Source organism: Myotis brandtii, unplaced genomic scaffold (genome assembly GCF_000412655.1).
Source record: "Myotis brandtii unplaced genomic scaffold, ASM41265v1 scaffold475, whole genome shotgun sequence".
Lineage (NCBI taxonomy): Eukaryota > Metazoa > Chordata > Mammalia > Chiroptera > Vespertilionidae > Myotis > Myotis brandtii.
In genome coordinates this window covers 2,899,774-2,916,310 of record NW_005368148.1, presented here as the reverse complement: position 1 = coordinate 2,916,310, position 16,537 = coordinate 2,899,774, and the positions used below count along the sequence as shown (strand labels likewise).

General features: G+C 38.9%; 1 protein-coding gene and 1 pseudogene across 6 annotated transcripts in view; one reads left to right on the top strand and one right to left on the bottom strand.

The window, feature by feature from the left end:
• Positions 1-16,537, top strand: part of SGMS1 (sphingomyelin synthase 1) — a 230,517-nt gene that overhangs the window by 98,504 nt on the left and 115,476 nt on the right. For 5 of the 6 annotated variants that reach the window (XM_014547474.1, XM_005875931.2, XM_014547472.1 and 2 more), the window contains one exon: positions 14,467-14,506. The gene's annotated coding sequence lies outside the window, so the exon portion shown is untranslated. Of the gene's footprint in view, positions 1-6,848; positions 6,870-14,466; positions 14,507-16,537 lie in introns of those variants that run through there. The other variant, XM_014547471.1, reaches the window with a different exon arrangement.
• Positions 1-16,537, bottom strand: part of LOC102238596 — a 137,644-nt pseudogene that overhangs the window by 53,329 nt on the left and 67,778 nt on the right.

The following is a 16,537-nucleotide window of genomic DNA, read 5'->3' as shown; positions in this document are numbered from 1 at the left end:
GGAATGGATAGTTATTGTTTAGTAGGAACAGAGTTTCACTTGGGAAGGTGAAAAAGTGCTGGAGATTGATGGTGGTGATGGTTGCACAACAATGTGAATGTTCTCATTGCCACTGAACTATATACTTAAAAGTCGTTAAGGCAGTAAATTTTATGTTAATTGTATTTTACCACAATTAAAAATAATAATTATAAAAAGGAAAAATAAAGGATTGACGTGGTTGGCTGTGAATTCTTCCCTTTGAAGGATAAAAGGGATTTTTATCCCAGTCACATATTTTGCGAGTTACATTATTTCAACCCACCCAAACAGCATTCTTTGGGAAATCGGGGGTGGTGGGGATTCATTGAGACCTTGAGTTTTACTTCCCTAACCCCTAACTTGCTTGAAGTCTTCATTCTCTTCATCTTGTCCAATCAAAAATGAATGGGCTTTTCTTAGAAATAGAATTCCCTGGAGGGTGATACCAGAATACTTTCACTCAGGGTTTTAACAGCAGCTTGCTCAGCCTGAGAGGAAAAGCAACATGCAGAAATAACCCGGGGTTGGCATTCAGATGGGTAAACAAGATGTTTCTAAAATAAAACCTGTAACGGAGAGTCATGCTTTTCAGTTAAGCCCAGTGTTAGATGGTAAGTGGATGAATCATCTGATCTGAACTGGTCAACTGAAGGTTGTGGAATTTAATCCCCAGTAACCTTTTCGTTTATCTTAAAAGAATCTCATTGGTTCTGAATTCGATTCCGAAAGGATTAATGGGATACAACAATGAAGCTAGGTTGTCCTATCTCCCAGCTCTAACACTAGATGGCTTGTGTGGATTGTAATACTTGAAGAGATGGGTCCGACCTTTCTGGTGGATGGACCTCATACTCTAGTGCAGAACGGTCCTCAGTAGGCATCTTTCTGTGTGTGTGGAAAGTTCAACAAAGGAGTATGGGAGCATCTGGCAGAGAGGCCTTTCCCCTCTTTGGGGGGCAGGGGAGGAGAAGTGTGGGTGAAGCCAGAGTTCTCCAAGTTAATGATGGCTAAAGTGTGCCCTGGAGAGATTGCTACCAAGGTTCTGGACTTCATTCTAACGGCAGACTGTGGGGGCTGTTGTCCCTCGTCAGTGAGGACAGGAGGGTGGAAATAACCAGGGTGATTCCACCCCCCCCCCACCCCCCCACTTTTACTTTTGCTTTCATTACTGGGTAGAAACTAGAGTGAAATTAGTGAGACCAAATAGGAGGCTGTTGCTGGTCATGCCTAAAGATCATGGCAGTGATATTAGCCGACATGCTGCCTATGTGCCAAAAGCTTTACTCAGCTCTGTGAGCTCTGGGTGGGTGGCATTCCAGTACCGTTTTTCAGATGAAGAAATTTAGGAGCAGAGAGGCTAAGCAATTTGCTGAAGGTCACACAGCTTGGACTGACTGGATCCGGGATGGTAGGCAGGCCTAGGTGCTGGTAGGGAGGATTGTGTTTCAGAAGGTCCAGAGGTGGTTGATTACCTTTAAACTGGGCTCCAGGAGCCCTCTAGCTCTGGCCACGTCAGTTCCTTCTTGGAGAGATGACAGCTGTTGTACCGTAGGAGCTGGCCTGGCCTGAGCTTTGTGGAGGAGTGGGCCAGTTGGGGGCATTTGCTAGTGCTGTGGGCCCCCGGGTGCCTGGTTGCTTTTCCAGATGGTGGTAGTGGTGGGGGTATTGGGCATATTTTTTTTGAATGGGGGGGAGGGGGGGGTGGCAGAGGACACAGTGTGATTCTATTTAGTAAGTTAGCTGTACGTTGATATTTATTGACACGAGCAGGTTCCGCCAGTTCCCAGCATTTGGCTGAGGAATAAAGAACAGCGGACAACCAGCAGAGTGCTTTTGTATGATGTTTACTTTGTACAGAACTCTGTGCTTGGCACAACCTGCTTGACAATTCAAGTAGCAAGAAATTTATAGCCACTAACGGATTATTTATACCAGAACACAAAAGACAATTTTCACATGTTTTGGAGGCCTGTTTCTTGCAGGCGGCTGTGGAAAGTGCGTAGCTCATCTACTGAAATGTAGGAAAGGTGGTTAGCAGTGTAGTAGAGAAGCAAGGAACTGTGATTCTCCACTTTGTTTAAAACAACCTGCCTTCATTGGCCATGCTTATCATTGAATATATAGGCCTCAGTATTAAAGGAAAACGGACAGGTAGGGAGCATCTGCTATTTTACTTTAAAAAAAACATTCAATTGTTTCTTTTTAAGTAAAAAATATATATGCACGTGGTTTAAAAAATTCCCTAAGCCACATAGAAGGTAGAAAGTGAAAAGCCTTCCTTTCATTCCAGTCCTCCCTTGCCTTCCCCAGAGTTAGTTTCAGTTTTGTGTGTATTCTTCCATCATGTTCTATGCAAATACAGCATTCTGAATACAATATGCACACTATCCCATGCTATGCTCTATTCATTGTCTGATACTTCTTGGAGATCATTACATATCAGCACATATAAGTTTCACCCATTTTAAAAAGTGGCTACACGATTCCAATGTATGGAACAACCAGAATTTAACCACTCTCAGTTAGACATGAACTCTTTTTAAAACAATATTGAGAGGTATATGCTTATGGTACATCCTTCGTTGTTAAGTTTTGTACATACAAAATCTTGGGAGGCTTTCTGTGGACATCTGTTGTGTGGAAAATCAGTCACCTTTTAGGATTTAGCTTGTTTATCATAGTTTCCATCCTGCAGGCAATTGTGTAAAGGAGCTGGTTAATTACACCACTTCTATTTAAACATTTTCTCCTAAAAGTAAGGTATTTCAAAAAGTGTTATTTCAGGCAGGAACAATTTAATTTTTAAGTAAGTCCCTCTCTTGATAGAAACAGCAGTCTTGATTCTGAGCCCCAGCACCCCATTAAAATCCACGAACTGTAAGCTAACCATGATGGCGCGGGGGCCACTCGCTTCCCTGGATGGAGCTGCAGGTACCTGAATGTGGGGAATGTGCCGAGTGGCTGTTGGCGGAAAGTCTTGAGCTTCCCAAGGACCTGCTCCTATTGTAGCCACAGGACTGTGTCGCTGCTCTGTTTTCCATCTGCACTTCTGTGTCACCAGTTCGTGGGATATTTTCTGCCAGCTTTGTGCATGTTAACCTACCTGAGGGGGTGTGCCTAAACTTCTTATTCAGATCGATGTATTTCTGCAAATTTTTGTTTTTCATCACCTTTCTAAAGTTAAATCTTAGCAAGATCTGAGGATGTTTAAGGAAACTGGTAGTGTGTTTTTGTTTTTGTTTAGATGTTTTAGTATTTAACCTGGCGTTTGGAACCTGGGCTTTGCCATTTCATTCTCTAGACTATTAATCATATTATAATTACTACAATTAAATTTTGGGACAAACCTAGAAATCTGTGTATACTGTACCTCATTGGTCAATCAATTAGTATGTCTTATTTTAAATTAAAAAACACAAAATACTAGCCTACAGATTTGTTTGAAAGACAATTTGCTAAAATATCACAGTATCACCATGAATAGGCTCTAGTCCTTTTAACTAATTGTTCTTGTCAGTGGTGATCTGAGATGGGTGTAGTTACTGAGCTTTTGAAAGTATATATCTAACTTCTATAATGTGGGAGCACCCAGTGAGCACCTATTCATACCTACCTCCCATAAGTAATAACAGTTGCTAATTTGCATTGAGCCACTACTCATCAAAACCCTGCAACTTTTTGCCCGAGTTATATGGATAAGGAAACGGAAGAGGATAGTTGAACACACAGGCCCACAGTTTGTAAGTTCCTCTGAGGAGCTGAGGCTCAGAATTAAATGACCTCTAACCATAGGTCATTAAAAGTCACACTGCTAATGAGAAGCCTCATAGTCTGAAATCCAGATTCTTCGGTGTTGCTCACAGTAGTTATCTAAGGCAGGACCTTATGTGTGGGCCTGTTCTACATATTTTAAGACATTTAGCTTCCCTGGTACCCACCCACTAAATGTCAATTAAGACCCCAATGACTGTGCCATCCAAAATGTCCCACATATTTCTAATGTCTTCTACCAGGTGTCATATTTACATTTCTTAATTTCATACTTACCTCTGACCATTATATTACATTGCCTCCCATGGGAATTTTTTAATCAACAGTAATCAAACTTGACTCTTGCTCATAATTTGGAATAGTTAGAATAATTAGAATAATTGTAAATGCAAATCATTTGAATATAGAATCACAGCTGACAGAGAACATCCCACCCAGATCCCTGTTTTATGGATTAAACACGCGTGCGCACGACACACACACACACACACACACACACACACACGCACACACACACACCCCTTCCACCCACCGAGCGGCACAGAGATGGGGGGAAAGACTTTCTGAAAGTCAAAAAATAAATCAGCAGGACTAGATTTAGCCCCCACTGAGGTGGGAGCCATTTCTTTGCGTTACCAGTTTGCTGCAGGCAAATGTATTTGACTGAGCTGTGTTTATTTTCTAATGAGTGATTTTGACCTTTCAAAGGGAGCCATTTGGAGAGTTAATGTAATTGAATGGGAACAGCACACTATGGAACTGCAGGACAAGTTTGTGGCTATTTTGGAAAAGATATTTCGAACTTTTTAAAATGCTGACAGAACTGGACACTTAGGGTGAGGCCTGTCAGTCTTCCCCTAGCAGGTGTTTGTGTAGCTCTCCCACTTTTTAAGACAAATAAGAGGCAGGTCAAATAATCTCATCTAGACTAATTCTGGTGGTTCCTGTAGAGGGAAAGAATTTTTGGTGAATGAAAAATGTTATTGTTTGAGAACATTCACTTGTTCAGAAAACTTCTTCAATCCCTGTCAATTGGCAGATACAGTTTTAAGTTCTGTGGATGAATTGGATATAGATTTTGCGTGTTCTTTATGGTGCTGCTTCCATACTTTTTCAATAAAAGATATCTTGAAAAAATTACTTGATTACTTAGGGAACCAGACAACTGTAATGTCCACTTTACAGGAACAAGGTCAGAGATTAGTTCTGGTAAACATACCCTCTCTTTACCCGACAGTACCACCTCGTTTGTTTAATTGGATGCGTATAGATTGAATATGAAATGTTTTATGGAACAGATTGTTTTGTTTTGTTTTATGGAACAGATTTTTTTTCATAACAGATTTGATAAAGTTGATTTATTATGTAGAGAAGGTCATTAGATGATTATATCTTTCTAAAAAGGCATCTTTAACCTCACAGAATTGCTTGGACCTCAAATTTGGATTGTGGTTAATCAGTTAAGCCTCAGAGCTTGAGGAAACTATGACCAGAGCAGAAATGGCTTCTGATGAATGATGGGGGAGAATTTGCAGGTGTTGGACCAAACCTTCTCCAAATACCCTTGTACAAATTTGGATGTGTTGAAGGATATGTATTTCATACTAATTGTGGGAAAGAAAAGTTCATTTAAATTGTTGACATAGGTTTTCATTAGTGATTCAGAAATAGAGGTTGTTTTGAAATCACCCAAGTCATAGTAGTAGGAAAATAATTCTCCTTCTTGTGCTTTCCCATCTCCTTCTTTTTATTCTTATTATATAGAGACTGGGAATGTAACTTGGGACAAGTCTGAGTTAATAACTCACTGTGCAGACATTAGATTCATTTAGAGCTGTTTGTCTCTTTTATTTTCATGAAGGAGAGACCACTCATTAAAAAGCTTGAATATGCAGAACTCTTTTAAAAAATAAAATTAATAAAACAGAACAGATTTAGGGTATCTCTGGGGTTGTTCATCCCAATTTGCGTACATATCTCTTGCATCCATAGCTATAGTATATTGCAGTTATCAGTGTTCTTAATGATGACCTTGATTCCAGACAAACATGTGAAACTGTGTTCTGGGAACTCTTGTTTTAAAATCAGGAAATGCCCAGCCAGCATGACTCAGTGGTTGAGCATCGACCTATGAACTAGGAGGTCATGGTTTGATTCCCGGTCAGGGCATATACCTGGGTTGCAGGCTCAATCCCCAGTGTGGGGTGTGTAAGAGGCAGTGTATCAATGATTCTCTCTCATCATTGATGTTTCTATCTTTTTCTCCCTCTCCCTTCTTCTCTGAAATCAATAAAAAATACATAAAAAATCAGGAAATAACCCCAGAAGTACATTTAAGGAGATAGGAAAGTGTTTAGGATGCAATTTGAATGAAAACAAGTATCAAAATAGTATGCATATATGTTCTCAATTTAGTGAGATGTTACTATGTTTTTCAGAACTTCATAGTGAACCAAAGTTACTCTTATAAGAAAATAAATGTTATTAGAAGTGGGAGGGAAAAACCCTAATTCTTGACAAAGCAGTGAATCTGGCATCTCTCAAAAAAAGAAAAGGGGCAAAGATATAGAAGAATATTTAATAGTTCAATAGCCTGGAAACATGTTCATATATTGTGACATGAAAATGATTATGAAATAGTATGTATAGTTCTAAACTTATGAAATAATTTATCAAACAAGAAGTATTCAAAAAGCATGCATAAAATAATCCTGTACTAGGATTGTAAGCCATGGAAAACAACCCAGAGACCTTCTCATAAACTGACCTCATTGTATAGGTGAGAAACCTAGAGTCCAGAAGAGAGAGGAAGTAGAAAATAATAAAACTGCATTTCTTTTAACATTTGACCTCAGATTTCTTAAGTGGTACAAGTTGTTTCTTCCATTTAGTCTAAGGAACAAGGTGGCTTTATTCTAACCATGTTAGTAATAGGTGGTTACATAAAAAAGTAACTTAAGTTGCTATGATGATCTCTGTTTCTTTTTTTCTTTTCTTTTCTTTTTTTTTTTTTTGGTTGAAAAAACCAGGCCAGTCTCACTCCAGAAAGGCAGGGGAACTCGGTTGGTGATCAGGAGGTAGGTGTGAGGATCTCAGGAAGTGGTGTGGGTTCAGTTCTCACTTTCTATGCCAGACATGGCCCATGAAGGTTGCTCTTACCCTAAGATCTAACTGGCAGCTTCCTGTAGGCTTCTTGATTCCAGTTCTTGAGGCAGAGAATCTGATTGGCTGACCCCATCTGTTTGCCTGTAAACACAAGTCACAGGCTCCTGGCCAGCCTATGAATGTCTGCCTCTTGGTCAGGTGTTCTTCCAGGCCCAGCTGTGGCTGTGTGGGTGGAGCTATAGCAGGTGATACAGAAGATGGCAACTGAGCCCGAGGGCGTGGCAGATCCCCCAGAAATAGGAGTGGTGAACAGAAACCTGATTTATGTCTATTACAATAAATTAGTTGATTCTCCATTAAAAACATTTCCCATAATCTGCTCTGGGACTGTATTTAATATTTTAATTTGTTTCTATATTGGAATAAATTTGGGATTTCTTTATAGCTCATCTTACATTCTTTTTTTTTTTTTTTTAAATGGGCCCAGGTGTCCATCTTACATTCTTATTAGCCAGCTACATGTTGCCTCATTTAGGAAAACAAAAGGCAGCTTTTGTGACTTGCAAAGTTTATTATGGTAGCTTGGTTTTACAATTCATGCTGAATTTTCTTTTGAAGCTAGAAATTACTTCAAAGTATTTAAAAAAGGAAGTTAGAAAGTTCTTATTGTTCTGAGTTCCTTTAATTTTATTAAATATTTATTCTTCTCATATTGAAAAAGAATCCAGGTTCAAAAGGCAAGGCATTTAGATTAGTTTTTAAAGTATTTATTAAATTGCTGAGCAGTACACACTGTTTGGGATATGACGAAGTCTGTGCTTATAAGATGAGTTGAGAGATAGTGTGACTGTTTCAAAGGGAGGCTACTTGGACTATAGGAGATTAGATATACGTTAGAGAAATGTTTTAAAGGATTAAAAGGTTTTGATCTTAGTTAAAAAATTTAGACTGTGTAAAGATGGTTTTAATGGAAGCTAAACTATAATCATATATTATGTGGAGATAATTCCTAAGCCAGAATTTATTGGATCCATCTATGATATTTAGAGAAAAAAAGTTTTTATTAAGTCAAAAAAGAGCATGTGGACAATTCCTCCATCATTGCAAATATATTTCCATTGTTGTTTCTAAATCAGGTGATACACATGGATTAGGAGGGTGGAGAGCAGGGTTAGGGGAAGGACAGTATAGGGAATTGCAGTAGCAAACATTTAGCAATGAATACATCTTTTGAGACTGGGTGGTAATCCAATTTTGAAAATAATGACTAAGTGTGGAAAGTTAAGGTGGATGAACCAGATGACTTGACTGGGCTGAACTAAGAAACTTGATTTGATATAATTGGTAACAAACATGAATGAGGTTTTGTTAGGTGCTTTCCAACTCCTGTCCTAGGTAATGAGATCATTATAGGTGCAGATAAAGTGTGGCTCTTGCCCTCAAGGAACTATGATCAATGACATATGAAGAAGATTAGATTAGCACATCAATAGTTAGAAAGTTATTTCTTCAACTGGTGGATTTCCCAGTAAAAGTTTTGGGAAACTGAGCGTCTTCTGGCAGCCTGAAAAAGGGAAAATAAGGGTTAAGATTTATATTTTAAGGTAGGGGTGGGGTATCTGATGATTTAATTAGAATAAAAAATACCTTTTTGGTTTGGAAAACTCTTTTTTGTGCCCATACATGCTATTTCCCATCAGTAAAAGGGAGAAGGCATTTTGATGTTTCACATGCTTGTTTTCAGGATTAAAATGAGCTACATAAAATGCCTGGGAACTGTGCCTGGCCCCTGCCTGGGAGTGCTCCTGTGCGATGTTGATACTTACCTCAGTGGTATTAGTTACTACATAGAAATGTAAATACTGGTTTACACGTTTTTCTCCTTGCCTAACTGAGAGCTCCTAATGGGATGCCACTCTTTATACGCCCCAACCAATAAATGTTTGCTTTGAGGTCACACTCGGGTCTTCAGCATTAGCTTTCCATTGGAGACTGCACCTTTCAGTCACCTGTTGAAAAACAAAATTCAACTGAGGAAATCAGATGAGTCATACAAAATGGAAGGTTTCTATAGCCAGAAAGAGGGTGGGACTAAGAAGTTGCAAATGTGGATTATTTCAGACAAGGACACATTCCCTTAGGGAAGGCAGGGGGGTTATCAGACAGATTACCTTCCTTGGTTGATCAGGAAAAAAAGGGGACACATGTAATACTTCCAACAGTAAATAATTATTTTAAAAAATAAATAAAAAGTAAAATGCTACTCCTAAGGCAGGCTGAAGCTAGGTTAGTTACTAAGTTTTGGTTTGGTGATGGGGTTTGGCCTGTTTCTGTTTTTTTTTTTTTAAATGTATTTTTTATTGATTTCAGAGAGGAAAGGGAGAGAGAAATAGAAACATCAATGATGAGAGAGAATCATTGATTGGCTGCCTCCTGCACGCCCCCTACTGGGAATCGAGCCTGCAACCCGGGCATGTGCCCTTGACCGGAATCGAACCCGGGACCCTTCAGTTCATAAGCCGACGCTCAATCCACTGAGCATGGCTAGGGCATGGGCTGTTTTTGTTTTTAAGCACTTATAAGCTAGACATGTGTTGTCTGAGGCCTTTCAACTGTATTTGAGTCTTTCATTCTGAGTAATGGTGAAGGTTCTTCTCCAAGCAAAGGAAAGAAAGAAGAGGCTCACTTAAACTGTGTTTATTTGAGCGGTAGAGAGGAAGAAAAAAGCACTAACTTTGTAGTGCTTTGGATTGTGTATTCTCTTAAATTAAAAATTCATTTGCTTAACATGCTGCTTATGAGTGAGAATGAGAAAGTCTTCCACGGTTTTTACTCTTCTAATAAAGTAAAATTTTAATAGAAAAAACAAAATAGAAATAGAAAAATATAATTAAATTTATCTTGTGCTGTTATTGGTCTCTAAATTATTCATATCTAATTACATACCATCTTTCCCCTGAGAAGAAACAACCAAATTATATTTAGAATTTGGGAGAGGGCTGCCAAAAATGAAGCATGCCTGCTGCGATTTCTCTTCTTTTTCTTTTGTTAAAAAATCTGTTTTTATTTATTTTAGGGAGAGAGATGAAGTGAGAGGGAGAGAGAGGAACATTGATGTGAGAGAAGGACATCGATCAGCTGCCTCCTGCATGCCCTCCACTGGGGATGGAGCCCACAACCTGGGCATGTGCCCTGACTGGGAATCGAAACGAAGACCTTTTGGTGCATCAGACAATGCTCATCCAACTGAGCCACACCGTCCAGGGCCCTGCTGTGATTTCTGTGTTATGTTTGCGTGGTAGACATAGCAGTTGATTTCAGCTTTGTCTCCCAGGGGTGTTTTCTGGACAGCCACTCACTCAATCAGGTGGGTCCCCAATGTGAAATCACTGCCCTCCCTGGTCTAGGAGGAAATAACAAGCTTTGAAAGGACTGGCCATACAAGTACAAACTTGTGAAGTGGGAGTTTGCCAGGCCTTGCAGAATTATTTCAACTTCAATCTTCCCTTCCTCAGCCTCGCTTCTTCTTTTTGTTAAAATATATTTTATTGATTTTTTTTTACAGAGAAGAAGGGAGAGGTATAGGAGAGGGATATAGAGTTAGAAACATCAATCAGCTGCCTCCTGCACACTCCCCACTGGGTATGTGCCCGCAACCAAGGTACATGCCCTTGACCGGAATCGAACCTGGGACCCTTGAGTCCGCAGGCCGACGCTCTTTCCACTGAGCCAAACCGGTTAGGGCAGCCTCGTTTCTTATGCTCATTCCTTTCTACTCTTTGAACACCTATATCAGTGTAGTTTTTCTGGAGAGGAAGCCACTGGCAGTAAACACATCGGAGTTTGAGTCTTGCTATACCAGAATGCTTGTGAATAAGGGAAAGGTGCTCTCACTTCCCCTAATATTCTTCTGATTGTCATTGGGTTAATGCTACAAAGATTCTTGCCTTACTGTACTTAGATTTAATTAAATGTTTAGAGCCATAACCTTACAAGTGTAATTTGCATATTTTTTCCTGTAGATACTTTACTTACAAGGATAGCATAGTTAAGTTGCTCGTTAACTAGTCCTAGAAGGAACTCGTATTGCATCTTCACAGCTTGTGTCCACTAAAATTCAACCTGCCGCTTTTACTGTGCCTTCCAGGTGGACAGTGTAAAGACATCTCATTAGCAGTTATCTAATCTATGCAGAGTCCATCCGGACCTGTTTTGGTTTCCTGTCCTCAAGTCACTGGCGAACAAGACACTTTCCCATCTCACTGGGGGAAGAGTGTCAATATCCTTTACCCAGGACTTAACAAAAGTAACTTGAAACCAGAAAATAGTGAAAGAATCATTATGTGATTTGGACTGAAAGGAGATTTGGTTGCTTTCATCAGTAAGCCAGGACTCTCCCTTTGCTATCCAACAGGCATGATTTGGAAACCTTTTCTACTTCCTCACAATGTGAATTGGATAAGTTTTGACCTTGGACAATTTTGCAACTTTGGACAAGTTATGTAACTTCTTTGGGCCAAATGTCTGCATTTGAGAAGTTGGGGATACTAACCCTACTTCCTTTGCAGGGTTTGATGGGATTAAATGTAAAGAATTTCATGCTACCTGACCATTATAGTTATTGTCATGGACATATTATTTTTGATGTGATAATGAGGATGCAGGAAGGCCTTTTTAGCCACATGCCTTTTAGTCGGTACATCAGATAGAGTCTTATGTCAACTTATTCAGATATTTTATTTCCTCTCCCTCTCAAGTAGCAGTATGGAAAGTTCTCTTTTTTAACTGTATTCTCATTTTGGCCCCTGCTTTTGGAAAGCATTAATGATAGAATTAACTATTTTTGCAGGTTGGCATGCCATTTGAAGGTGGCATTATCATAGGTTCCTCAATGATTTGCTGTTTAATTTTCCTCTCTGCATCTGTGACTTTCTCTGAGGGACATCATGTTCTTTTGATTTCCCCCACTGCAGTGTGCGCATACAGAGCAATAAAACAAGTTAACATGTCAGAAAATCAGACCTTGTGAAGGGTAAGGATTTCTTTTAACCGTTTCCTTTGACCTACAGAAAGATAAGATACAAGTGACAAAACCTTCAGTTTTTTGCTAATTCAGAACACTTTGTGGACCCTGCATTACTTGGTTCTTTTCCTTTAAATCATTCATTGGTGGGAACAATACAGTCAGTATATTCTGTATCTAAGTACAATGGCCTCTTTTCTGTGAACATTTTCCTTTTTGTTTTTGGTGTCGCTCATCCTACATAGAAGCTGAAAAGAGGAGCAGGGTTGCCTCCTCTACTCACTGTTGAACTTTGGGTTCCATACTTAAGTTTTGAAACGTAATCTCCGTATCTGTCTGTGGACTTTATAGCAATTGGGAGATCAAATGAGATGATGATGCACCAGTAACTTAGTTTAGCTTCCAGCACATATTGACTTGGTTATTATCTTTATTTTATATGTGTTTTTGTACCTACAGGAAGGAGGTCCAAACTCCCTCTGACCTCCTCCCCTCTTCCCTCTGCTCCCCTTCCCCCATCTCACCCTCAGCAGTACATTCATCCTGGACACACCTTTCCCTTCTATTTATAGCACAAACCAGCTTCTCTATCCTACAGTCTCTGGAAAACTTGCAGGTTGACCTCAACCATCTAACCAGACAAAGCACCTTCCTAAGACACATCCACATCTTTCTGAAATAACGTCCCCTTCCACTCAGTGACTACCTGCTTCTCTCTCTCTAAAGCATTTTATTTGGGTCCAGATATTGGGACTCTCAGACTGTCAGAGAGATCCCTGAAAAATAATGCCTTTTCCTACAGGCAAAACTAGTGTGTGGTATTCGAAGTCAGGGCAGTGGTGTCCTTTGGGGAACAGTGGTGGCCACACATATGTGTTCACTTTAGGAAATTAAGGAAGCCAGCCAAGGTTTCTGTGTTTTACTGTCTGTCTGTAATACATCCATTAATACAAATGTTTCATAATTTTTAAGGGAACTACTGTTTCTGCAGATATCATAATTCACATATATATTTTACAAATACAGTCACATGCTGCATAACACGTTTCAGGTGGACTGTGTATAGGATGGTGGTCTCATAAGATTATAATGGAGGTGGATTCCTTTTGCCCAGTGAGGTGGTAACCATTCTAATGTTTTAGGAAAATTACTGTTTTGTGCCATCTCAGTGTATTAACAATCTCTACAAATGCCTGAGGGCACTCCCTTGGGCCCAGTGAGCTTCCCACTGACACCCCCCTTCCTAAACCAGGGTTACAACTGAACTGACCCTTGTGATTATTACATTGCAAGACACCCTTTGGCAATAACCATTAGGAAACGTTGAGAAAAAAGTGTTTCTTACTTGAGCCCTGGAGCCACAAAGCCCCCCAGGGGGTACACAGCTAGGTTGAGGTTAGAGAGAGTACTTGGGCTTGAGGTTCTGCTTTTATTGAGGTAGGAGGGTGGGGTCTGGGGTTTCATAGCTCCCTCTTTACTGGTCAATCTAAAACATAACAGGAGGAGTTAAAGCTCAGGAAGAGAAAGAAACAAAAGTATTTCAAATGGTCAGTTATCTAAATCATCCAAGATCTCTAAAACAAAGGAGGTGGCCTGGTTCGCTATCTAGTCCTGTGGCCTGTGGCTGCAATGTGTTGATCCGAGATAGCCTCCCTTGAAGGGATGCCTCTCTGAAGTGGAGGCCTGGGCCAGGCCATCAAAGCTTAAATCTGACACTTGCATGCCAAAAGACAAGCCAGCTGCCAGGGATTACACCACAATCACTCCTGTTTGTGGTGGTGCTGGTGTAAACACACCTACTGTGTTGCCAGCCCTATAAAGTACAGTGCACACAATTACAGTACAGTCCATATGGCCTAGGTTTTCTAAGTGCACCCTGTGACATTTGCAAATGATGCATATCTCAGAACATGTCCCTGTTGTTAAGTGGCACATGACTCAATATTCACATACATGTTTTCAAAGGGTCATATTTCATTTTTAGTTGAGGATGTCTTTCATGAAAGTAAATGAGGAAGCATTTCTAAGCCTTTAAGGTGATGTGGGTTAAAGTCTATAAGCTCTTGGGTCATACATATATGTATGGAATATGGACTCTAGTTGTTCCACTTGTTCTTGTGTTCTGGTAAAAACGAAAATGTACACATGTTGCTATCCCTTTCACCCTACAGTTTTAATTCTTATAGTTTGAAAAATGTGCTTTCTTGCTTCTTTATCTTTCTCTATATTGTCAATTAACAGTTATTTACCTGAACGGATGAGAGATAATTGATAAGTACATGCTTTTAAAACTCATGTTATACTATTAGATGTACTTGGTGTGCAGTTTTTTATTGGCATTATAGGCACATGCTTGGTTCTGCTTTGGTTTGCCTAGTAAACCTTAGTCTGAATACCATGGCAGTCAGAAATTATCTGGGAAGTGGGAAACATTACTTTTTGCAATGGATAGAGAACAAGAAGTGAAAAATAGCTGCCTTGGATTTTAGGTTTTTTTTCTTATTACTTGAAGAAAGAACTTTAATTTACTTATTATTTTCTCCTAGATTGGAAAGAAGGCTAATGAAGAAAAGTAACATGAATCAGGTAAATGGATTTTAAATTTCTTTATGTACTCTTGATGCTTGGTTTATATTTCCTGTGTTTCCTACTGCAAAGAACCGAACAGTTTTTGTGGCCAACTTACAAGGAATGGTTTGGGGATATAGATGTAATAATCAAACATATTTATATGATTTAATTAATTTTGTATGTGTATTTAATCACACATTTATATAGAACAATATTAAAACTAATGCATTTTTCTACCTCAGAATAATTTTTTCTAACTCTTTATATACATATTTGATGTTTTTATTATTTCTATGCAGATGAACATTGAAGATCTCCACTGTGTGACAATTTGTAGATTTGCTTTGTTAAATCTTCCTTCTTTCCTTCCTTCCTTCCATTTATTCACTTATTTTATTTTGAGGTAATTGCATGCACACTGTTTAAAATTAAAATAATACTATTATAGCCATTCCCTGTTTGTTTTATACTCCCATTACTCCTTTGCCCAAAGATAGCACTTTTCAACTCTTAGTTATATTTTCTGGTGTTCGCTTACCTATTTCTAAACAATACAGTGTAGGCTTTAAGTGCCATTTATTGATTTCTGTTTAAATTTTAGACTGATATATTATTGATTCTCTGCTGAGGACTTACCTCTCATATACAACCCTTTCCTCTCAGTACACACCTACTCTTACTGTCTCCCATTCTCTGGGTGCAGTCATGATGCAGTCTGTGGTTAAATACATATTTAATGTTTACTTTATTATGACTATATTTTGTTCATGACTGAACTTTGTGATACTTATGTTGAACCGACTCAGGCCATTCTGCTTCACAATTCGTTGTGTATTAGCTGTTTCATTTTTCTGGAAAATTTTTTACTCTTTTCTTTATCCCCATGTATGGTTTTTTGATGCTTGCAGCAATCCTTTCAATTCAGAAACTCATGTTCTTCAATTTGGGAAATTTTCTTGTAATATTTTAAAAATAATTTTCTTTTCATCTTATTCACTCTTTTCTGCAAGTCGGTCTGTTGTATATTTGGACCTACTGGTTTAACTCTCTAATTTTTTTATGTCTTTTTCTTAGCTATTTTTCATCTCTGCATTTTTTGTGTAAGTGTATTGTTAATCCTCACCGGAGGATATTTTTCCATTGATGTTTAGGGAGAGTGGAAGAGAGAGGAAAGGCAGAGAGACATCAATGTGAGACAAATATCGATGTGAAAGAAACACATTGATTGGTTGCCTCTTGCACCCAGGGCCCAGGCCAGGGAGGAGCCTGCTACCAAGTACATACCCTTGACCGGAATCAAACCCCAGGACCCTTTGTTCCTCAGGCTGATGCTCTATCCACTGAGCTAAACTGGCAAGGGCCATCTCTTTGCATTTTTGTTCTAGTTTGTGAGAGGTTTTCTTAGTGTTTCTTGGACTTTTAATTTCTGCTAGGATATCTGTAATTTCAAATTAATTTTTAAAATTTGTCTCTGAATATTTTTCTTTTTAAAAACAGGACTGTTCTTAGAGTATTATTGCTATAAGCACAATTGTGGCCACATCTTTTTGGAACAGATTCAAATTATTTGCTTTACATGGCCAATAGAATGCTCCTAGATTTATACACCATTTTCTTTACCAACCATGTTAGCTTCCCTGGGCAATATTTTGAATAAATGACTAAAATGGAAGTAAAAAATAAAATAGGACCGTTCTTATTTCATGGATGCAATATTTTCTCGTTTCCTTTGAGAATCTGAATTGAATTATTTTGCTGTCTTCTTGTGCTCTTCGCATTTTTTCCTTTGTGTTTCCTCTTTCTATCAGCTTGTTTTGGTCCCTGATTTTAATGGTAGAAGATTTCTCAAATGAATGGTGAAGCTTTAGTTTTCTGTTTATATTTAGAAATTTGTTACCTAGTGGGCTTCACTGGAATGTTTTTGGGCAGGGACCTGGCCATTTGAATTGGTGACTCCTAGACCTCAGAATCTGCAGGTCTTTTTTCCTTAGATCTTTCAGTTTCTCCAAAAGGCTAAAACCCTGCCTGTGGGGATTTGGTGGTGGT